Source organism: Pristiophorus japonicus, chromosome Y (assembly GCF_044704955.1).
Source record: "Pristiophorus japonicus isolate sPriJap1 chromosome Y, sPriJap1.hap1, whole genome shotgun sequence".
NCBI lineage: Eukaryota > Metazoa > Chordata > Chondrichthyes > Pristiophoridae > Pristiophorus > Pristiophorus japonicus.
In genome coordinates, this window is record NC_092011.1 from 11527899 (window position 1) to 11552314 (window position 24416).

The window sequence follows — 24416 nt, forward strand, 5'->3', positions numbered from 1 at the left end:
AGGGTGACTGTACAGGGTCCCTGTGTATTCAGGGTAAGGGCTATTGTACAGGATCCCTGTGTATTCAGGTTAAGGGTTACGGTACAGGGACCCTGTGCATTCAGGGTAAGGTTCACTGTACAGTGTTCCTGTGTATTCAGGGTAAGGGTTATTGTACAGGTTTCCTGTGTATTCAGGGTAAGGGTTACTGTAATGGGTCCCTGTTTATTCAGGGTAAGGTTTACTGTAGGGAGTCCCTGTGTATTCAGGGTAAGGGTTACTGCACAGGGTCCATGTGTATTCAGGGTAAGGGTTACTGTACAGAGTCGCTGTGTATTCAGGGTAAGGGTAACTGTACAGGGTCCCTCTGTATTCAGTGTATGGGTTACTGTACACGGTCCCTGTGTATTCAGGGTAAGGGTCAGTGAACAGTGTACCTGTGTATTCAGGGTAAGGGTTACTGTACAGGGTCCCTGTGTATTCAGGGCAAGGGTTACTGTACAGGGTACCTGTGTATTCAGGGTAAGGGTTACTGTACACGGTCCCTGTGTATTCAGGGTAAGGGTCAGTGTACAGTGTCCCTGTGTATTCAGGGTAAGGGTTACTGTACAGGGTCCATGTGTATTCAGGGTAAGGGTCACTGTACAGGGTCCCTGTTTATTCAGGGTTAGGGTCAATGTACAGGGTCCCTGTGTATTCAGGGTAAGGGTTACTGTACAGTGTCCGTGTGTATTAAGGGTAAGGGTTAATGTACAGGGTCCCTGTGTATTCAGGGTAAGGATCACTGTACAGGGTCCCTGTGTATGCAGGGTAAGGTTCACTGTACAGGGTATCTGTGTATTCAGGGTTAGGGTCACTGTACAGGGTCCCTGTGTATTCAGGGAAAGGGTTACTGTACAGGGTCCCTGTGTATTCAGGGTAAGGGTCACTGTACAGGGTCCCTGTGTATTCAGTGTAAGGGTTACTGTACAGTGTCCCTGTTTATTCAGGGTAAGGCTCACTCTACAGGGTCCCTGTGTATTCAGGGTAAGGGTTACTGTACAGGGTCACTGTGTATTCAGGGTAAGGGTTACTGTACAGGGTCCCTGTATATTCAGGGTATGGGTCACTGTACAGTGTCCCTGTGTATTCATGGTAATGATTACTGTACAGGGTCCCTCTGTATTCAGGGTAAGGGTTATTGTACAGGATCCCTGTGTATTCAGGGTAAGGGTCACTGTACAGGGTCCCTGTGTATTCAGGGTAAGGGTTATTGTACAGGATCCCTGTGTATTCAGGGTAAGGGTCACTGTACAGGATCCCTGTGTATTCAGGGTAAGGGTTATTGTACAGGGTCCCTGTGTATTCAGGGTAAGGGTTACTGTACAGGGTACCTGTGTATTCAGGGTAAGGGTTATTGTACAGGAATCCCTGTGTATTCAGGGTTAGGGTCACTGTACAGGGTCCCTGTGTATTCAGGGTAAGGGTTATTGTACATGGATCCCTGTGTATTCAGGGTAAGGGTCACTGTACAGGGTCCCTGTGTATTCAGGGTAAGGGTGACTGTACAGGGTCCCTGTGTATTCAGGGTAAGGGCTATTGTACAGGATCACTGTGTATTCAGGGTAAGGGTTACGGTACAGGGACCCTGTGCATTCAGGGTAAGGTTCACTGTACAGTGTTCCTTTGTATTCAGGGTAAGGGTTATTGTACAGGTTTCCTGTGTATTCAGGGTAAGGGTTACTGTAATGGGTCCCTGTTTATTCAGGGTAAGGTTTACTGTAGGGAGTCCCTGTGTATTCAGGGTAAGGGTTACTGCACAGGGTCCATGTGTATTCAGGGTAAGGGTTACTGTACAGAGTCGCTGTGTATTCAGGGTAAGAGTAACTGTACAGGGTCCCTCTGTATTCAGGGTATGGGTATGGGTTACTGTACACGGTCCCTGTGTATTCAGGGTAAGGGTCAGTGTACAGTGTCCCTGTGTATTCAGGGTAAGGGTTACTGTACAGGGTCCATGTGTATTCAGGGTAAGGGTCACTGTACAGGGTCCCTGTTTATTCAGGGTTAGGGTCAATGTACAGGGTCCCTGTGTATTCAGGGTAAGGGTTACTGTACAGTGTCCGTGTGTATTCAGGGTAAAGGTTAATGTACAGGGTCCCTGTGTATTCAGGGTAAGGATCACTGTACAGGGTCCCTGTGTATGCAGGGTAAGGGTCACTGTACAGGGTATCTGTATATTCAGGGTTAGGGTCACTGTACAGGGTCCCTGTGTATTCAGGGAAAGGGTTACTGTACAGGGTCCCTGTGTATTCAGGGTAAGGGTCACTGTACAGGGTCCCTGTGTATTCAGGGTAAGGGTTACTGTACAGTGTCCCTGTTTATTCAGGGTAAGGCTCACTCTACAGGGTCCCTGTGTATTCAGGGTAAGGGTTACTGTACAGGGTCACTGTGTATTCAGGGTAAGGGTTACTGTACAGGGTCCCTGTTTATTCAGGGTAAGGGTCAGTGTCGAGGGTCCCTGTGTATTCAGGGTAAGGTTTACTGGACAGGCTCCCTATGTATTCAGGGTAAGAGTTACTGTACAGCTTCCCTGTGTATTCAGTGTAAGGGTTACTGTACAGGGTCCCTGTGTATTCAGGGTAAGGGTCACTGTACCGGGTCCCTCTGTATTCAGGGTAAGGGTTACTGTACAGGGACCCTGTGTATTCAGGGTAAGGGTCACTGTACAGGATCCCTGTGCATTCAGCGTAAGGTTAACTGTACAGGGTCCCTGTGTATACAAGGTAAGTCTCACTGTACAGGGTCCCTGTTTATTCAGGGTAAGGGTCACTGTACAAGTCCCTGAGTATGCAGGGTGAGGGTTACTGTACAGGGTCCCTGTGTATTCAGGGTAAGTGTCACTGTACAGGGCCCGGTGTATTCAGGGTAAGGGTCTCTGTACAGGTCCCTGTGTATTCAGGGTAAGGGTTACTGTACAGGGTCCCTGTGTATTCAGGATAAGGGTCGCTTACAGGGTGCCTGTGTATTCAGGTGAAGTGTCACTGTACAGTGTCCCTGTGTATTCAGGGTAATGGTCACTGTACAGGATCCCTGTGTATTCAGGGTAAGGTTCGCTTACAGGGTCCTGTGTATTTAGGTTAAGTATCACTGTACAGGGTCCCTGTGTATTCAGGGTAAGGCTCACTGTACAGGTCCCTGTGTATTCAGGGTAAGGGTCACTGTACAGGGTCCCTGTATATTCAGGGTAAGGGTTACTCTACAGGGTCTCTGTGTATTCAGGGTAAGGGTCACTGTACAGGGTCTCTGTATATTCAGGGTAAGAATCACTGTACAGTGTCCCTGTGTATTCATGGAAAGGGTTACTGTACAGGGTCCCTGTGTATTCAGGGTAACGGTTATTGTACAGGATCCCTGTGTATTCAGGGTAAGGGTCGCTTACAGGGTCCTGTGTATTTAGGTTAAGTATCACTGTACAGGGTCCCTGTGTATTCAGGGTACGGCTCACTGTACAGGTCCCTGTGTATTCAGGGTAAGGGTCACTGTACAGGGTCCCTGTATATTCAGGGTAAGGGTTACTCTACAGGGTCTCTGTGTATTCAGGGTAAGGGTCACTGCACAGGGTACCTGTGTATTCAGGGTAAGGGTTACTGTACAGGGTCCCTGTGTATTCAGAGTAAGGGTTACTGTACAGGGTCTCTGTATATTCAGGGTAAGAATCACTGTACAGTGTCCCTGTGTATTCATGGAAAGGGTTACTGTACAGGGTCCCTGTGTATTCAGGGTAACGGTTATTGTACAGGATCCTTGTGTATTCAGGGTAAGGGTCACTGTACAGGGTCCCTGTGTATTCAGGGATAGGGTTATTGTACAGGATCCCTGTTTATTCAGGTTAAGGTTCAATGTACAGGGTCCCTGTGTGTTCAGGATAAGGGTTACTGTACAGGGTCCCTGTGTATTCAGGGTAAGGGTTACGGTACAGGGACCCTGTGTATTCAGGTTAAGGGTCACTGTACGGGTTCCCTGTGTATTCAGCGTAAGGGTTACTGTACAGGGTCCCTCTGTATTCAGGGTATGGGTTACTGTACACGGTCCCTGTGTATTCAGGGTAAGGGTCAGTGAACAGTGTCCCTGTGTATTCAGGGTAAGGGTTACTCTACAGGGTCCCTGTGTATTCAGGGTAAGGGTTACTCTACAGGGTCTCTGTGTATTCAGGGTAAGGGTCACTGCACAGGGTACCTGTGTATTCAGGGTAAGGGTTACTGTACAGGGTCCCTGTGTATTCAGAGTAAGGGTTACTGTACAGGGTCTCTGTATATTCAGGGTAAGAATCACTGTACAGTGTCCCTGTGTATTCATGGAAAGGGTTACTGTACAGGGTCCCTGTGTATTCAGGGTAACGGTTATTGTACAGGATCCCTGTGTATTCAGGGTAAGGGTCACTGTACAGGGTCCCTGTGTATTCAGGGATAGGGTTATTGTACAGGATCCCTGTTTATTCAGGTTAAGGTTCAATGTACAGGGTCCCTGTGTGTTCAGGATAAGGGTTACTGTACAGGGTCCCTGTGTATTCAGGGTAAGGGTTACGGTACAGGGACCCTGTGTATTCAGGTTAAGGGTCACTGTACGGGTTCCCTGTGTATTCAGCGTAAGGGTTACTGTACAGGGTCCCTCTGTATTCAGGGTATGGGTTACTGTACACGGTCCCTGTGTATTCAGGGTATGGGTCAGTGAACAGTGTCCCTGTGTATTCAGGGTAAGGGTTACTCTACAGGGTCCCTGTGTATTCAGGGTAAGGGTTACTGTACAGGGTACCAGTGTATTCAGGGTAAGGGTTACTGTATACGGTTCTTGTGTATTCAGGGTAAGGGTCAGTGTACAGGGTCCCTGTGTATTCAGGGTAAGGGTTACTGTACAGGGTCCATGTGTATTCAGGGTAAGGGTCACTGTACAGGGTCCCTGTGTATTCAGTGTAAGGGTTATTGTACAGGATCCCTGTGTATTCAGGGTAAGGGTCACTGTACAGGGTCCCAGTTTATTCAGGGTAAGGGTTATTGTACAGGAACCCAGTGTATTCAGGGTAAGGGCTATTGTACAGGATCCCTGTGTATTCAGGGTAAGGGTTACTGTACAGGGTCCCTGTGTATTCAGAGTAAGTGTCAGTGTCGAGGGTCCCTGTGTATTCAGGGTAAGGGTTACTATACAGGCTCCCTATGTATTCAGGGTAAGAGTTACTGTACAGCTTCCCTGTGTATTCAGGGTAAGGGTTATTGTACAGGGTCCCTGTGTATTCAGGGTAAGGGTCACTGTACAGGATCCCTGTGCATTCAGCGTAAGGTTAACTGTACAGGGTCCCTGTGTATTCAGGGTAAGTCTCACTGTACAGGGTCCCTGTTTATGGGTAAGGGTCACTGTACAGGTCCCTGTGTATGCAGGGTGAGGGTTACTGTACAGGGTCCCTGTGTATTCAGGGTAAGTGTTAATGTACAGTGCCCGGTGTAATCAGGGTAAGGGTCACTGTACAGGATCCCTGTGTATTCACGATAAGGGTCGCTTACAGGGTCCTGTGTATTTAGGTTAAGTATCACTGTACAGGGTCCCTGTGTATTCAGGGTAAGGCTCACTGTACAGGTCCCTGTGTATTCAGGGTAAGGGTCACTGTACAGGGTCCCTGTGTATTCAGGGTTAGGGTTACTGTACAGGGACCCTGTGTATTCAGGGTAACGGTTATTGTACAGGATCCCTGTGTATTCAGGGTAAGGGTCACTGTTCAGGGTCCCTGTGTATTCAGGGTTAGGGTTATTGTACAGGATCCCTGTTTATTCAGGTTAAGGGTCAATGTACATGGTCCCTGTGTATTCAGGATAAGGGTTACTGTACAGGGTCCCTGTGTATTCAAGGTAAGGGTTACGGTACAGGGACCCTGTGTATTCAGGGTAAGGGTCACTGTACAGGATCCCTGTGTATTCAGCGTAAGGGTTACTGTACAGGGTCCCTGTGTATTCAGGGTAAGTATCACTGTACAGTGTCCCTGTGTATTCAGGGTAAGGGTCACTGTACAGGTCCCTGTGTATTCAGGGTAAGGGTTACTGTACAGGGTCCCTGTGTATTCAGGGTAAGTGTCACTGTACAGGGTCCCGGTGTATTCAGGGTAACGGTCACTGTACAGGTCCCTGTGTATTCAGGATAAGGGTTACTGTACAGGATCCCTGTGTATTCAGGGTAAGGGACGCTTACAGGGTCCCTGTGTATTCAGGTTAAGTGTCACTACACAGTGTCCCTGTTTATTCAGGGTAAGTGTCACTGTACAGGTCCCTGTACATTCAGGGTAAGGGTTACTGTACAGGGTCCCTGTGTATTCAGGGTAAGGGTTATTGTACAGGATCCCTCTGTATTCATGTAAAGGGTTACTGTACAGAGTCCATGTGTATTCAGGGTAAGGGTCAGTGTACAGGGTCCCTGTGTATTCAGGGTAAGGGTTACTGTACAGTGTCCCTGTGTATTCAGGGTAAGGGTTATTGTACAGGATCCCTGTGTATTCAGGGTAAGGGTCACTGTACAGGGTCCCTGTGTATTCAGGGTAAGGGTTACTGTACAGGGTCCCTGTGTATTCAGGGTAAGGGTTATTGTACAGGATCCCTGTGTATTCAGGGTAACGGTTACTGTAGAGGGTCCCTGTGTATTCAGGGTAAGTGTCAGTGTACAGGGTCCCTGTGAATTCAGGGTAAGGGTTACTGTATAGGGTTCCTGTGTATTCAGAGTAAGAGTTACTGTATAGGTTCCCTGTTTATTCAGGTAAGGGATACTGTACAGGGTCCCTGTGTATTCAGGGTAAGGGTCACTGTACCGGGTCCCTCTGTATTCAGGGTAAGGTTTACTGTACAGGGACCTTGTGTATTCAGGGTAAGGGTCACTGTACAGGATACCTGTGTATTCAGTGTAAGGGTTACTGTACAGGGTCCCTGCGTATTCAGGGTAAGTCTCACTGTAGAGGTAACCTGTGTATTCAGGTTAAGGGTCACTGTACAGGTCCCTGTGTATTCAGGATGAAAGTTACTGTACAGGGTCCCTGTGTATTCAGGGTAAGTGTCACTGTACAGGGTCCCTGTGTATTCAGGGTAAGGGTTACTGTACAGGGTCCATGTGTATTCAGGGTAAGGGTCTCTTACAGTGTCCCTGTGTATTCAGGTTAAGTGTCACTGTACAGTGTCCCTTTGTATTCAGGGTAAGGGTCACTGTACAGGTCCCTGTTTATTCAGGGTAATGGTCACTGTACAGGGTCCCAGTGTATTCAGGGTAAGGGTCGCTTACAGGGTCCCTGTGTATTCAGGTTAAGTTTCACTGTACAGGTTCCCTGTGTATTCAGGGTAAGGGTCACTGTACAGGTCCCTGTCTATTCAGGGTAAGGTTCACTGTACAGGGTCCCTGTGTATTCAGGGTAAGGGTTACTGTACAGGGTCTCTGTGTATTCAGGGTAAGGGTCACTGCACAGGGTACCTGTGTATTTAGGGTAAGGGTTATTGTACCGGGTCCCTGTGTATTCAGGGTAAAGTTTACTGTACAGAGTCCCTGTATATTCAGGATAAGGGTTACTGTACAGGGTCCCTGTGTATTCAGGGTTAGGGTTACTGTACATGGACCGTGTATTCAGGGTAAGGAATACTGTACACGGTCCCTGTGTATTCAGGGTAAGGGTTACTGTACAGGGTCCCTGTGTATTCAGGGTAAGGGCCAGTGTACAGTGTCCCTGCATATTCAGGGTAAGTTTTACTGTACAGGGTCCCTGTTTATTCAGGGTAAGGGTTACTGTACAGGGTCCCTGTGTATTCAGGGTAAAGGTTACTGTACAGGGTCCCTGTGTATTCAGGGTAAGGTTTACTGTACACGGTCCCTGTGTATTCAGGCTAAGGGATTCTGTACAGGGTCCCTGTATATTCAAGTAAGGATCACTGTACAGCGTCCCTGTGTATTCATGGTAAGGGTCAGTGTATAGTGTCCCTGTGTTCTCAGGTAAGGGTTACTGTACAGGGTGCCTGTTTATTCAGGGTAAGGGTTACTGTACAGGGTCCCTGTTTATTCAGTGTAAGGGTTACTGTACAGGGTCCCTGTGTATTCAGGGTAAGGGTCAGTGTACAGTGTCCCTGTGTATTCAGGGTAAGGATTATTGTACAGGGTCCCTGTGTATTCAGGGTAAGGGTTACTGTACAGGTCCCTGTGTATTCAGGGTACGGGTTACTGTACAGTGTCCCTGTGTATTCAGGGTAAGGGTTACTGCACAGGGTCCATGTGTATTCAGGGTAAGGGTTACTGTATACGGTCCCTGTGTATTCAGGGTAAGGGTTACTGTACAGGGTCCCTGTGTATTCAGGGTAAGGGTTACTGTACAACGTCCCCGTGTAAACGGTAAGGGTTACTGTACAGGGTCCCTGTGTATTCAGGGTAAGGGTCAGTGTACAGTGTCCCTGTGTATTCAGGGTAAGGGTTACTGTACAGGGTCCCTGTTTATTCAGGGTAAGGTTTACTGTTCATGATCCCTGTCTATTCAGGGTAAGGGTTTCTGTACAGGGTCCCTGTGTATTCAGGGTAAGGGTTATTTTACACGGTCCCTTTGTATTCAGGGTAAGGTTTACTGTACAGTGTACCTGTGTATTCAGGGTAGGGGTTACTGTACAGGGTTCCTGTGTATTCAGGGATAGGGTTATTGTACAGGATCCCTGTTTATTCAGGTTAAGGTTCAATGTACAGGGTCCCTGTGTGTTCAGGATAAGGGTTACTGTACAGGGTCCCTGTGTATTCAGGGTAAGGGTTACGGTACAGGGACCCTGTGTATTCAGGTTAAGGGTCACTGTACGGGTTCCCTGTGTATTCAGCGTAAGGGTTACTGTACAGGGTCCCTCTGTATTCAGGGTATGGGTTACTGTACACGGTCCCTGTGTATTCAGGGTATGGGTCAGTGAACAGTGTCCCTGTGTATTCAGGGTAAGGGTTACTCTACAGGGTCCCTGTGTATTCAGGGTAAGGGTTACTGTACAGGGTACCAGTGTATTCAGGGTAAGGGTTACTGTATACGGTTCTTGTGTATTCAGGGTAAGGGTCAGTGTACAGGGTCCCTGTGTATTCAGGGTAAGGGTTACTGTACAGGGTCCATGTGTATTCAGGGTAAGGGTCACTGTACAGGGTCCCTGTGTATTCAGTGTAAGGGTTATTGTACAGGATCCCTGTGTATTCAGGGTAAGGGTCACTGTACAGGGTCCCAGTTTATTCAGGGTAAGGGTTATTGTACAGGAACCCAGTGTATTCAGGGTAAGGGCTATTGTACAGGATCCCTGTGTATTCAGGGTAAGGGTTACTGTACAGGGTCCCTGTGTATTCAGAGTAAGTGTCAGTGTCGAGGGTCCCTGTGTATTCAGGGTAAGGGTTACTATACAGGCTCCCTATGTATTCAGGGTAAGAGTTACTGTACAGCTTCCCTGTGTATTCAGGGTAAGGGTTATTGTACAGGGTCCCTGTGTATTCAGGGTAAGGGTCACTGTACAGGATCCCTGTGCATTCAGCGTAAGGTTAACTGTACAGGGTCCCTGTGTATTCAGGGTAAGTCTCACTGTACAGGGTCCCTGTTTATGGGTAAGGGTCACTGTACAGGTCCCTGTGTATGCAGGGTGAGGGTTACTGTACAGGGTCCCTGTGTATTCAGGGTAAGTGTTAATGTACAGGTCCCGGTGTAATCAGGGTAAGGGTCACTGTACAGGATCCCTGTGTATTCACGATAAGGGTCGCTTACAGGGTCCTGTGTATTTAGGTTAAGTATCACTGTACAGGGTCCCTGTGTATTCAGGGTAAGGCTCACTGTACAGGTCCCTGTGTATTCAGGGTAAGGGTCACTGTACAGGGTCCCTGTGTATTCAGGGTTAGGGTTACTGTACAGGGACCCTGTGTATTCAGGGTAACGGTTATTGTACAGGATCCCTGTGTATTCAGGGTAAGGGTCACTGTTCAGGGTCCCTGTGTATTCAGGGTTAGGGTTATTGTACAGGATCCCTGTTTATTCAGGTTAAGGGTCAATGTACATGGTCCCTGTGTATTCAGGATAAGGGTTACTGTACAGGGTCCCTGTGTATTCAAGGTAAGGGTTACGGTACAGGGACCCTGTGTATTCAGGGTAAGGGTCACTGTACAGGATCCCTGTGTATTCAGCGTAAGGGTTACTGTACAGGGTCCCTGTGTATTCAGGGTAAGTATCACTGTACAGTGTCCCTGTGTATTCAGGTTAAGGGTCACTGTACAGGTCCCTGTGTATTCAGGGTAAGGGTTACTGTACAGGGTCCCTGTGTATTCAGGGTAAGTGTCACTGTACAGGGTCCCGGTGTATTCAGGGTAACGGTCACTGTACAGGTCCCTGTGTATTCAGGATAAGGGTTACTGTACAGGATCCCTGTGTATTCAGGGTAAGGGACGCTTACAGGGTCCCTGTGTATTCAGGTTAAGTGTCACTACACAGTGTCCCTGTTTATTCAGGGTAAGTGTCACTGTACAGGTCCCTGTACATTCAGGGTAAGGGTTACTGTACAGGGTCCCTGTGTATTCAGGGTAAGGGTTATTGTACAGGATCCCTCTGTATTCATGTAAAGGGTTACTGTACAGAGTCCATGTGTATTCAGGGTAAGGGTCAGTGTACAGGGTCCCTGTGTATTCAGGGTAAGGGTTACTGTACAGTGTCCCTGTGTATTCAGGGTAAGGGTTATTGTACAGGATCCCTGTGTATTCAGGGTAAGGGTCACTGTACAGGGTCCCTGTGTATTCAGGGTAAGGGTTACTGTACAGGGTCCCTGTGTATTCAGGGTAAGGGTTATTGTACAGGATCCCTGTGTATTCAGGGTAACGGTTACTGTAGAGGGTCCCTGTGTATTCAGGGTAAGTGTCAGTGTACAGGGTCCCTGTGAATTCAGGGTAAGGGTTACTGTATAGGGTTCCTGTGTATTCAGAGTAAGAGTTACTGTATAGGTTCCCTGTTTATTCAGGTAAGGGATACTGTACAGGGTCCCTGTGTATTCAGGGTAAGGGTCACTGTACCGGGTCCCTCTGTATTCAGGGTAAGGTTTACTGTACAGGGACCTTGTGTATTCAGGGTAAGGGTCACTGTACAGGATACCTGTGTATTCAGTGTAAGGGTTACTGTACAGGGTCCCTGCGTATTCAGGGTAAGTCTCACTGTAGAGGTAACCTGTGTATTCAGGTTAAGGGTCACTGTACAGGTCCCTGTGTATTCAGGATGAAAGTTACTGTACAGGGTCCCTGTGTATTCAGGGTAAGTGTCACTGTACAGGGTCCCTGTGTATTCAGGGTAAGGGTTACTGTACAGGGTCCATGTGTATTCAGGGTAAGGGTCTCTTACAGTGTCCCTGTGTATTCAGGTTAAGTGTCACTGTACAGTGTCCCTTTGTATTCAGGGTAAGGGTCACTGTACAGGTCCCTGTTTATTCAGGGTAATGGTCACTGTACAGGGTCCCAGTGTATTCAGGGTAAGGGTCGCTTACAGGGTCCCTGTGTATTCAGGTTAAGTTTCACTGTACAGGTTCCCTGTGTATTCAGGGTAAGGGTCACTGTACAGGTCCCTGTGTATTCAGGGTAAGGTTCACTGTACAGGGTCCCTGTGTATTCAGGGTAAGGGTTACTGTACAGGGTCTCTGTGTATTCAGGGTAAGGGTCACTGCACAGGGTACCTGTGTATTTAGGGTAAGGGTTATTGTACCGGGTCCCTGTGTATTCAGGGTAAAGTTTACTGTACAGAGTCCCTGTATATTCAGGATAAGGGTTACTGTACAGGGTCCCTGTGTATTCAGGGTTAGGGTTACTGTACATGGACCGTGTATTCAGGGTAAGGAATACTGTACACGGTCCCTGTGTATTCAGGGTAAGGGTTACTGTACAGGGTCCCTGTGTATTCAGGGTAAGGGCCAGTGTACAGTGTCCCTGCATATTCAGGGTAAGTTTTACTGTACAGGGTCCCTGTTTATTCAGGGTAAGGGTTACTGTACAGGGTCCCTGTGTATTCAGGGTAAAGGTTACTGTACAGGGTCCCTGTGTATTCAGGGTAAGGTTTACTGTACACGGTCCCTGTGTATTCAGGCTAAGGGATTCTGTACAGGGTCCCTGTATATTCAAGTAAGGATCACTGTACAGCGTCCCTGTGTATTCATGGTAAGGGTCAGTGTATAGTGTCCCTGTGTTCTCAGGTAAGGGTTACTGTACAGGGTGCCTGTTTATTCAGGGTAAGGGTTACTGTACAGGGTCCCTGTTTATTCAGTGTAAGGGTTACTGTACAGGGTCCCTGTGTATTCAGGGTAAGGGTCAGTGTACAGTGTCCCTGTGTATTCAGGGTAAGGATTATTGTACAGGGTCCCTGTGTATTCAGGGTAAGGGTTACTGTACAGGTCCCTGTGTATTCAGGGTACGGGTTACTGTACAGTGTCCCTGTGTATTCAGGGTAAGGGTTACTGCACAGGGTCCATGTGTATTCAGGGTAAGGGTTACTGTATACGGTCCCTGTGTATTCAGGGTAAGGGTTACTGTACAGGGTCCCTGTGTATTCAGGGTAAGGGTTACTGTACAACGTCCCCGTGTAAACGGTAAGGGTTACTGTACAGGGTCCCTGTGTATTCAGGGTAAGGGTCAGTGTACAGTGTCCCTGTGTATTCAGGGTAAGGGTTACTGTACAGGGTCCCTGTTTATTCAGGGTAAGGTTTACTGTTCATGATCCCTGTCTATTCAGGGTAAGGGTTTCTGTACAGGGTCCCTGTGTATTCAGGGTAAGGGTTATTTTACACGGTCCCTTTGTATTCAGGGTAAGGTTTACTGTACAGTGTACCTGTGTATTCAGGGTAGGGGTTACTGTACAGGGTTCCTGTGTATTCAGGGTAAGGGTTACTGTATACGGTACCTCTGTATTCAGGGTAGGGGTTACTGTAAAGGGTCCCTGTGTATTCAGGGTAAGGGTTACTGTATACGGTCCCTGTGTATTCAGGGTAAGTATTACTGTACAGGGTCCCTGTGTATTCAGGGTAAGGATTACTGTACACGGTCCCCGTGTCAACGGTAAGGGTTACAGTACAGGGTCCCTGTGTATTCAGGGTAAGGGTCAGTGTACAGTGTCCCGGTGTATTCAGGGTAAGGGTTATTCTACAGGGTCCCTGTTTATTCAGGGTAAGGGTTATTGTACAGGGTCCCTGTGTATTCAGGGTAAGGGTTACTGTACAGGGTCCCTGTGTATTCAGGGTAAGAGTTACTGTACACGGTCCCTGTGTATTCAGGGTAAGGCTTACTGTACAGGGTGCCTGTGTATTCAGGGTAAGGTTTAATGTACAGGGTCCCTGTGTATTCAGGGTAAGGGTTACTGTACAGGGTCCCTGTGTATTCAGGGTAAGGGTTACTGTACACGGTCCCTGTGTATTCAGGGTAAGGGTCAGTGTACAGTGTCCCTGTGTATTCAGGATAAGGGTTACTGTACAGGGTCCCTGTTTATTCAGGGTAAGGGTTACTGTACAGGGTCCCTGTGTATTCAGGGTATGGGTTACTGTACACGGTCCCTGTGTATTCAGGGTAAGGGTGAGTGTACATTGTTCCTGTGTATTCAGGGTAAGGGTTACTGTACAGGGTCCCTTTGTATTGATGCTAAGGGTTACTGTACAGGGTACATGTGTACTCAGGGTAAGGGTTACTGTACACGGCCCCTGTGTATTCAGGGTAAGAGTCAGTGTACAGTGTCCCTGTGTATTCAGGGTAAGGATTACTGTACAGGGTCCCTGTGTATTCAGGTTAAGAATCACTGTACAGGGACTCAGTTTATACATGGTTAGGGTCACTGTACAGGGTCCCTGTGTATTCAGTGAACGGGTTACTGTAAAGTGTCCCTGTGTATTCTGGGTAAGGGTTAATGTACGGGGTCCCTGTGTATTCGGGTAAGGGTCATTGCACAGGGTACCTGTGTATTCAGGGTAAGGGTCACCGTACAGGGTACCTCTGTATTCAGGGTTAGGGTTACTGTAAAGGGTCGCTGTGTATTCAGGGTAAGGATCACTGTACAGGGTACCTGTGTATTCAGGGTTAGGGTCACAGTACAGGTTCCCTGTGTATTCAGGGTAAGGTTTACTGTACAGGGTCCCTGTGTATTCAGGGTAAGGGTTACTGTACAGGGCCCCTGTGTATTCAGGGTAAGGGTTATTGTACAGGATCCCTGTGTATTCAGGGTAAAGTTTACTGTACAGGGTGCCTGTGTATTCAGGGTAAGGGTCACTGTAGAGGTAACCTGTGTATTCAGGTTAAGGGTCACTGTACAGGTCCCTGTGTATTCAGGATGAGAGTTACTGTACAGGGTCCCTGTGTATTCAGGGTAAGTGTCACTGTACAGGGTCCCTGTGTATTCAGGGTAAGGGTTACTGTACAGGGTCCATGTGTATTCAGGGTAAGGGTCTCTTACAGGGTCCCTGTGTATTCAGGTTAAGTGTCACTGTACAGTGTCCCTTTGTATTCAGGGTAAGGGTCACTGTACAGGTCCCTGTTTATTCAGGGTAATGGTCACTGTACAGGGTCCCAGTGTATTCAGGGTAAGGGTCGCTTACAGGGTCCCTGTGTATTCAGGTTAAGTTTCACTGTACAGGTTCCCTGTGTATTCAGGGTAAGGGTCACTGTACATGTCCCTGTGTATTCAGGGTAAGGTTCACTGTACAGGGTCCCTGTGTATTCAGGGTAAGGGTTACTGTACAGGGTCTCTGTGTATTCAGGGTAAGGGTCACTGCACAGGGTACCTGTGTATTCAGGGTAAGGGTTATTGTACCGGGTCCCTGTGTATTCAGGGTAAAGTTTACTGTACAGAGTCCCTGTATATTCAGGATAAGGGTTACTGTACAGGGTCCCTGTGTATTCAGGGTTAGGGTTACTGTACATGGACCGTGTATTCAGGGTAAGGAATACTGTACACGGTCCCTGTGTATTCAGGGTAAGGGTTACTGTACAGGGTCCCTGTGTATTCAGGGTAAGGTCCAGTGTACAGTGTCCCTGCATATTCAGGGTAAGTTTTACTGTACAGGGTCCCTGTTTATTCAGGGTAAGGGTTACTGTACAGGGTCCCTGTGTATTCAGGGTAAAGGTTACTGTACAGGGTCCCTGTGTATTCAGGGTAAGGTTTATTGTACACGGTCCCTGTGTATTCAGGCTAAGGGTTTCTGTACAGGGTCCCTGTGTATTCAAGTAAGGATCACTGTACAGCGTCCCTGTGTATTCATGGTAAGGGTCAGTGTAGAGTGTCCCTGTGTACTCAGGTAAGGGTTACTGTACAGGGTGCCTGTTTATTCAGGGTAAGGGTTACTGTACAGGGTCCCTGTTTATTCAGTGTAAGGGTTACTGTACAGGGTCCCTGTGTATTCAGGGTAAGGGTCAGTGTACAGTGTCCCTGTGTATTCAGGGTAAGGATTATTGTACAGGGTCCCTGTGTATTCAGGGTAAGGGTTACTGTACAGGTCCCTGTGTATTCAGGGTAAGGGTTACTGTACAGTGTCCCTGTGTATTCAGGGTAAGGGTTACTGCACAGGGTCCATGTGTATTCAGGGTAAGGGTTACTGTATACGGTCCCTGTGTATTCAGGGTAAGGGTTACTGTACAGGGTCCCTGTGTATTCAGGGTAAGGGTTACTGTACAAGGTCCCCGTGTAAACGGTAAGGGTTACTGTACAGGGTCCCTGTGTATTCAGGGTAAGGGTCAGTGTACAGTGTCCCTGTGTATTCAGGGTAAGGGTTACTGTACAGGGTCCCTGTTTATTCAGGGTAAGGTTTACTGTTCATGATCCCTGTCTATTCAGGGTAAGGGTTTCTGTACAGGGTCCCTGTGTATTCAGGGTAAGGATTATTTTACACGGTCCCTGTGTATTCAGGGTAAGGTTTACTGTACAGGGTACCTGTGTATTCAGGGTAGGGGTTACTGTACAGTGTCCCTGTGTATTCAGGGTAAGGGTTACTGTATACGGTACCTGTGTATTCAGGGTAGGGGTTACTGTACAGGGTCCCTGTGTATTCAGGGTAAGGGTTACTGTATACGGTCCCTGTGTATTCAGGGTAAGTGTTACTGTACAGGGTCCCTGTGTATTCAGGGTAAGGATTACTGTACACGGTCCCCGTGTCAACGGTAAGGGTTACAGTACAGGGTCCCTGTGTATTCAGGGTAAGGGTCAGTGTACAGTGTCCCGGTGTCTTCAGGGTAAGGGTTACTGTACAGGGTCCCTGTTTATTCAGGGTAAGGGTTATTGTACAGGGTCCCTGTGTATTCAGGGTAAGGGTTACTGTACAGGGTCCCAGTTTATTCAGGGTAAGGGTTATTGTACAGGAACCCTGTGTATTCAGGGTAAGGGCTATTGTACAGGATCCCTGTGTATTCAGGGTAAGGGTTACTGTACAGGGTCCCTGTGTATTCAGAGTAAGGGTCAGTGTCGAGGGTCCCTGTGTATTCAGGGTAAGGGTTACTGTACAGGCTCCCTATGTATTCAGGGTAAGAGTTACTGTACAGCTTCCCTGTGTATTCAGGGTAAGGGTTATTGTACAGGGTCCCTGTGTATTCAGGGTAAGGGTCACTGTACAGGATCCCTGTGCATTCAGCGTAAGGTTAACTGTACAGGGTCCCTGTGTATTCAGGGTAAGTCTCACTGTACAGGGTCCCTGTTTATGGGTAAGGGTCACTGTACAGGTCCCTGTGTATGCAGGGTGAGGGTTACTGTACAGGGTCCCTGTGTATTCAGGGTAAGTGTTAATGTACAGTGCCCGGTGTAATCAGGGTAAGGGTCACTGTACAGGATCCCTGTGTATTCACGGTAAGGGTCGCTTACAGGGTCCTGTGTATTTAGGTTAAGTATCACTGTACAGGGTCCCTGTGTATTCAGGGTAAGGCTCACTGTACAGGTCCCTGTGTATTCAGGGTAAGGGTCACTGTACAGGGTCCCTGTGTATTCAGGGTTAGGGTTACTGTACAGGGTCCCTGTGTATTCAGGGTAACGGTTATTGTACAGGATCCCTGTGTATTCAGGGTAAGGGTCACTGTTCAGGGTCCCTGTGTATTCAGGGTTAGGGTTATTGTACAGGATCCCTGTTTATTCAGGTTAAGGGTCAATGTACATGGTCCCTGTGTATTCAGGATAAGGGTTACTGTACAGGGTCCCTGTGTATTCAGGGTAAGGGTTACGGTACAGGGACCCTGTGTATTCAGGGTAAGGGACACTGTACAGGATCCCTGTGTATTCAGCGTAAGGGTTACTGTACAGGGTCCCTGTGTATTCAGGGTAAGTGTCACTGTACAGGGTCCCTGTGTATTCAGGGTAAGGGTCACTGTACAGGTCCCTGTGTATTCAGGGTAAGGGTTACTGTACAGGTTCCCTGTGTATTCAGGGTAAGTGTCACTGTACAGGGTCCCGGTGTATTCAGGGTAACGGTCACTGTACAGGTCCCTGTGTATTCAGGATAAGGGTTACTGTACAGGATCCCTGTGTATTCAGGGTAAGGGACGCTTACAGGGTCCCTGTGTATTCAGGTTAAGTGTCACTGCACAGTGTCCCTGTGTATTGAGGGTAAGTGTCACTGTACAGGTCCCTGTACATTCAGGGTAAGGGTCACTGTACATGGTCCCTGTTTATTCAGGGTAAGTGTCACTTTACAGGGCCCTGTGTATTGAGGGTAAGGGTTACTGTACAGGGTCCCTGTGTATTCAGGGTAAGGGTTATTGTACAGGATCCCTCTGTATTCATGTAAAGGGTTACTGTACAGAGTCCATGTGTATTCAGGGTAAGGGTCAGTGTACAGGGTCCCTGTGTATTCAGGGTAAGGGTTACTGTGCAGGGTCCCTGTGTATTCAGGGTAAGGGTTATTGTACAGGATCCCTGTGTATTCAGGGTAAGGGTCACTGTACAGGGTCCCTGTGTATTCAGGGTAAGGGTTACTGTACAGGGTCCCTGTGTATTCAGGGTAAGGGTTATTGTACAGGATCCCTGTGTATTCAGGGTAACGGTTACTGTAGAGGGTCCCTGTGTATTCAGGGTAAGTGTCAGTGTACAGGGTCCCTGTGAATTCAGGGTAAGGGTTACTGTATAGGGTTCCTGTGTATTCAGAGTAAGAGTTACTGTATAGGTTCCCTGTTTATTCAGGTAAGGGATACTGTACAGGGTCCCTGTGTATTCAGGGTAAGGGTCACTGTACCGGGTCCCTCTGTATTCAGGGTAAGGTTTACTGTACAGGGACCTTGTGTATTCAGGGTAAGGGTCACTGTACAGGATACCTGTGTATTCAGTGTAAGGGTTACTGTACAGGGTCCCTGCGTATTCTGGGTAAGTCTCACTGTAGAGGTAACCTGTGTATTCAGGTTAAGGGTCACTGTACAGGTCCCTGTGTATTCAGGATGAAAGTTACTGTACAGGGTCCCTGTGTATTCAGGGTAAGTGTCACTGTACAGGGTCCCTGTGTATTCAGGGTAAGGGTTACTGTACAGGGTCCATGTGTATTCAGGGTAAGGGTCTCTTACAGTATCCCTGTGTATTCAGGTTAAGTGTCACTGTACAGTGTCCCTTTGTATTCAGGGTAAGGGTCACTGTACAGGTCCCTGTTTATTCAGGGTAATGGTCACTGTACAGGGTCCCAGTGTATTCAGGGTAAGGGTCGCTTACAGGGTCCCTGCGTATTCAGGTTAAGTTTCACTGTACAGGTTCCCTGTGTATTCAGGGTAAGGGTCACTGTACAGGTCCCTGTGTATTCAGGGTAAGGTTCACTGTACAGGGTCCCTGTGTATTCAGGGTAAGGGTTACTGTACAGGGTCTCTGTGTATTCAGGGTAAGGGTCACTGCACAGGGTACCTGTGTATTTAGGGTAAGGGTTATTGTACCGGGTCCCTGTGTATTCAGGGTAAAGTTTACTGTACAGAGTCCCTGTATATTCAGGATAAGGGTTACTGTACAGGGTCCCTGTGTATTCAGGGTTAGGGTTACTGTACATGGACCGTGTATTCAGGGTAAGGAATACTGTACACGGTCCCTGTGTATTCAGGGTAAGGGTTACTGTACAGGGTCCCTGTGTATTCAGGGTAAGGGCCAGTGTACAGTGTCCCTGCATATTCAGGGTAAGTTTTACTGTACAGGGTCCCTGTTTATTCAGGGTAAGGGTTACTGTACAGGGTCCCTGTGTATTCAGGGTAAAGGTTACTGTACAGGGTCCCTGTGTATTCAGGGTAAGGTTTACTGTACACGGTCCCTGTGTATTCAGGCTAAGGGAATCTGTACAGGGTCCCTGTATATTCAAGTAAGGATCACTGTACAGCGTCCCTGTGTATTCATGGTAAGGGTCAGTGTACAGTGTCCCTGTGTTCTCAGGTAAGGGTTACTGTACAGGGTACCTGTTTATTCAGGGTAAGGGTTACTGTACAGGGTCCCTGTTTATTCAGTGTAAGGGTTACTGTACAGGGTCCCTGTGTATTCAGGGTAAGGGTCAGTGTACAGTGTCCCTGTGTATTCAGGGTAAGGTTTACTGTACAGGGTACCTGTGTATTCAGGGTAGGGGTTACTGTACAGGGTTCCTGTGTATTCAGGGTAAGGGTTACTGTATATGGTACCTCTGTATTCAGGGTAGGGGTTACTGTAAAGGGTCCCTGTGTATTCAGGGTAAGGGTTACTGTATACGGTCCCTGTGTATTCAGGGTAAGTATTACTGTACAGGGTCCCTGTGTATTCAGGGTAAGGATTACTATACACGGTCCCCGTGTCAACGGTAAGGGTTACAGTACAGGGTCCCTGTGTATTCAGGGTAAGGGTCAGTGTACAGTGTCCCGGTGTATTCAGGGTAAGGGTTACTGTACAGGGTCCCTGTTTATTCAGGGTAAGGGTTATTGTACAGGGTCCCTGTGTATTCAGGGTAAGGGTTAATGTACAGGGTCCCTGTGTATTCAGGGTAAGAGTTACTGTGCACGGTCCCTGTGTATTCAGGGTAAGGCTTACTGTACAGGGTGCCTGTGTATTCAGGGTAAGGTTTAATGTACAGGGTCCCTGTGTATTCAGGGTAAGGGTTACTGTACAGGGTCCCTGTGTATTCAGGGTAAGGGTTACTGTACACGGTCCCTGTGTATTCAGGGTAAGGGTCAGTGTACAGTGTCCCTGTGTATTCAGGATAAGGGTTACTGTACAGGGTCCCTGTTTATTCAGGGTAAGGGTTACTGTACAGGGTCCCTGTGTATTCAGGGTATGGGTTACTGTACACGGTCCCTGTGTATTCAGGGTAAGGGTGAGTGTACATTGTTCCTGTGTATTCAGGGTAAGGGTTACTGTACAGGGTCCCTTTGTATTGATGCTAAGGGTTACTGTACAGGGTACATGTGTATTCAGGGTAAGGGTTACTGTACACGGCCCCTGTGTATTCAGGGTAAGAGTCAGTGTACAGTGTCCCTGTGTATTCAGGGTAAGGATTACTGTACAGGGTCCCTGTGTATTCAGGTTAAGAATCACTGTACAGGGACTCAGTTTATACATGGTTAGGGTCACTGTACAGGGTCCCTGTGTATTCAGTGTACGGGTTACTGTAAAGTGTCCCTGTGTATTCTGGGTAAGGGTTAATGTACAGGGTCCCTGTGTATTCGGGTAAGGGTCATTGCACAGGGTCCCTGTGTATTCAGGGTAAGGGTCACTGTACAGGGTACCTCTGTATTCAGGGTTAGGGTTACTGTAAAGGGTCGCTGTGTATTCAGGGTAAGGATCACTGTACAGGGTACCTGTGTATTCAGGGTTAGGGTCACAGTAGAGGTTCCCTGTGTATTCAGGGTAAGGGTTACTGTACAGGGTCCCTGTGTATTCAGGGTAAGGGTTACAGTACAGGGTACCTGTGTATTCAGGGTTAGGGTCACTGTACAGGTTCCCTGTGTATTCAGGGTAAGGGTTACTGTACAGGGTCCCTGTGTATTCAGGGTAAGGGTCACTGTTCAGTGTCCCTGTGTATTCAGGGTAACGGTTACTGTACATTGTCCCTGTTTATTCAGGGTAACGGTCACTTTACAGGGTCCCTGTGTATTCAGGGTAAGGGTTACTGTACAGGATCCCTGTGTATTCAGGGTAAGGGTTACTGTACAGGGTCCCTGTATATTCAGGGTAAGGGTCACTGTACAGGGTCCCTGTGTATTCAGGGTAAGGGTTACTGTACAGGGTCCCTGTGTATTCAGGGTAAGGGTTATTGTACAGGATCCCTGTGTATTCAGGGTAAGGGTCACTGTACAGGCTCCCTGTGTATTCAGGGTAAGGGTTATTGTACAGGATCCCTGTGTATTCAGGGTAAGGGTCACTGTACAGGGTCCCTGTGTATTCAGGGTAAGGGTTACGGTACAGGGTCCCTGTTGATTCAGGGTAAGGGCTATTGTACAGGATCCCTGTGTATTCAGGGTAAGGGTCACTGTACAGGGTCCCTGTGTATTCAGGGTAAGGGTTATTGTACAGGATCCCTGTGTATTCAGGGTAAGAGTCACTGTACAGTGTCCCTGTGTATTCAGGGTAAGGGTTACTGTACAGGGCCCCTGTGTATTCAGGGTAAGGGTTATTGTACAGGATCCGTGTGTATTCAGGGTAAAGTTTACTGTACAGGGTGCTGTGTATTCAGGGTAAGGGTCACTGTAGAGGTAACCTGTGTATTCAGGTTAAGGGTCACTGTACAGGTCCCTGTGTATTCAGGATGAGAGTTACTGTACAGGGTCCCTGTGTATTCAGGGTAAGTGTCACTGTACAGGGTCCCTGTGTATTCAGGGTAAGGGTTACTGTACAGGGTCCATGTGTATTCAGGGTAAGGGTCTCTTACAGGGTCCCTGTGTATTCAGGTTAAGTGTCACTGTACAGTGTCCCTTTGTATTCAGGGTAAGGGTCACTGTACAGGTCCCTGTTTATTCAGGGTAATGGTCACTGTACAGGGTCCCAGTGTATTCAGGGTAAGGGTCGCTTACAGGGTCCCTGTGTATTCAGGTTAAGTTTCACTGTACAGGTTCCCTGTGTATTCAGGGTAAGGGTCACTGTACATGTCCCTGTGTATTCAGGGTAAGGTTCACTGTACAGGGTCCCTGTGTATTCAGGGTAAGGGTTACTGTACAGGGTCTCTGTGTATTCAGGGTAAGGGTCACTGCACAGGGTACCTGTGTATTCAGGGTAAGGGTTATTGTACCGGGTCCCTGTGTATTCAGGGTAAAGTTTACTGTACAGAGTCCCTGTATATTCAGGATAAGGGTTACTGTACAGGGTCCCTGTGTATTCAGGGTTAGGGTTACTGTACATGGACCGTGTATTCAGGGTAAGGAATACTGTACACGGTCCCTGTGTATTCAGGGTAAGGGTTACTGTACAGGGTCCCTGTGTATTCAGGGTAAGGGCCAGTGTACAGTGTCCCTGCATATTCAGGGTAAGTTTTACTGTACAGGGTCCCTGTTTATTCAGGGTAAGGGTTACTGTACAGGGTCCCTGTGTATTCAGGGTAAAGGTTACTGTACAGGGTCCCTGTGTATTCAGGGTAAGGTTTACTGTACACGGTCCCTGTGTATTCAGGCTAAGGGTTTCTGTACAGGGTCCCTGTGTATTCAAGTAAGGATCACTGTACAGCGTCCCTGTGTATTCATGGTAAGGGTCAGTGTAGAGTGTCCCTGTGTACTCAGGTAAGGGTTACTGTACAGGGTGCCTGTTTATTCAGGGTAAGGGTTACTGTACAGGGTCCCTGTTTATTCAGTGTAAGGGTTACTGTACAGGGTCCCTGTGTATTCAGGGTAAGGGTCAGTGTACAGTGTCCCTGTGTATTCAGGGTAAGGATTATTGTACAGGGTCCCTGTGTATTCAGGGTAAGGGTTACTGTACAGGTCCCTGTGTATTCAGGGTAAGGGTTACTGTACAGTGTCCCTGTGTATTCAGGGTAAGGGTTACTGCACAGGGTCCATGTGTATTCAGGGTAAGGGTTACTGTATACGGTCCCTGTGTATTCAGGGTAAGGGTTACTGTACAGGGTCCCTGTGTATTCAGGGTAAGGGTTACTGTACAAGGTCCCCGTGTAAACGGTAAGGGTTACTGTACAGGGTCCCTGTGTATTCAGGGTAAGGGTCAGTGTACAGTGTCCCTGTGTATTCAGGGTAAGGGTTACTGTACAGGGTCCCTGTTTATTCAGGGTAAGGTTTACTGTTCATGATCCCTGTCTATTCAGGGTAAGGGTTTCTGTACAGGGTCCCTGTGTATTCAGGGTAAGGATTATTTTACACGGTCCCTGTGTATTCAGGGTAAGGTTTACTGTACAGGGTACCTGTGTATTCAGGGTAGGGGTTACTGTACAGTGTCCCTGTGTATTCAGGGTAAGGGTTACTGTATACGGTACCTGTGTATTCAGGGTAGGGGTTACTGTACAGGGTCCCTGTGTATTCAGGGTAAGGGTTACTGTATACGGTCCCTGTGTATTCAGGGTAAGGGTTACTGTACAGGGTCCCTGTGTATTCAGGGTAAGGATTACTGTACACGGTCCCCGTGTCAACGGTAAGGGTTACAGTACAGGGTCCCTGTGTATTCAGGGTAACGGTCAGTGTACAGTGTCCCGGTGTCTTCAGGGTAAGGGTTACTGTACAGGGTCCCTGTTTATTCAGGGCAAGGGTTATTGTACAGGGTCCCTGTGTATTCAGGGTAAGGGTTACTGTACAGGGTCCCAGTTTATTCAGGGTAAGGGTTATTGTACAGGAACCCTGTGTATTCAGGGTAAGGGCTATTGTACAGGATCCCTGTGTATTCAGGGTAAGGGTTACTGTACAGGGTCCCTGTGTATTCAGAGTAAGGGTCAGTGTCGAGGGTCCCTGTGTATTCAGGGTAAGGGTTACTGTACAGGCTCCCTATGTATTCAGGGTAAGAGTTACTGTACAGCTTCCCTGTGTATTCAGGGTAAGGGTTATTGTACAGGGTCCCTGTGTATTCAGGGTAAGGGTCACTGTACAGGATCCCTGTGCATTCAGCGTAAGGTTAACTGTACAGGGTCCCGGTGTATTCAGGGTAAGTCTCACTGTACAGGGTCCCTGTTTATGGGTAAGGGTCACTGTACAGGTCCCTGTGTATGCAGGGTGAGGGTTACTGTACAGGGTCCCTGTGTATTCAGGGTAAGTGTCAATGTACAGTGCCCGGTGTAATCAGGGTAAGGGTCACTGTACAGGATCCCTGTGTATTCACGGTAAGGGTCGCTTACAGGGTCCTGTGTATTTAGGTTAAGTATCACTGTACAGGGTCCCTGTGTATTCAGGGTAAGGCTCACTGTACAGGTCCCTGTGTATTCAGGGTAAGGGTCACTGTACAGGGTCCCTGTGTATTCAGGGTTAGGGTTACTGTACAGGGTCCCTGTGTATTCAGGGTAACGGTTATTGTAAAGGATCCCTGTGTATTCAGGGTAAGGGTCACTGTACAGGGT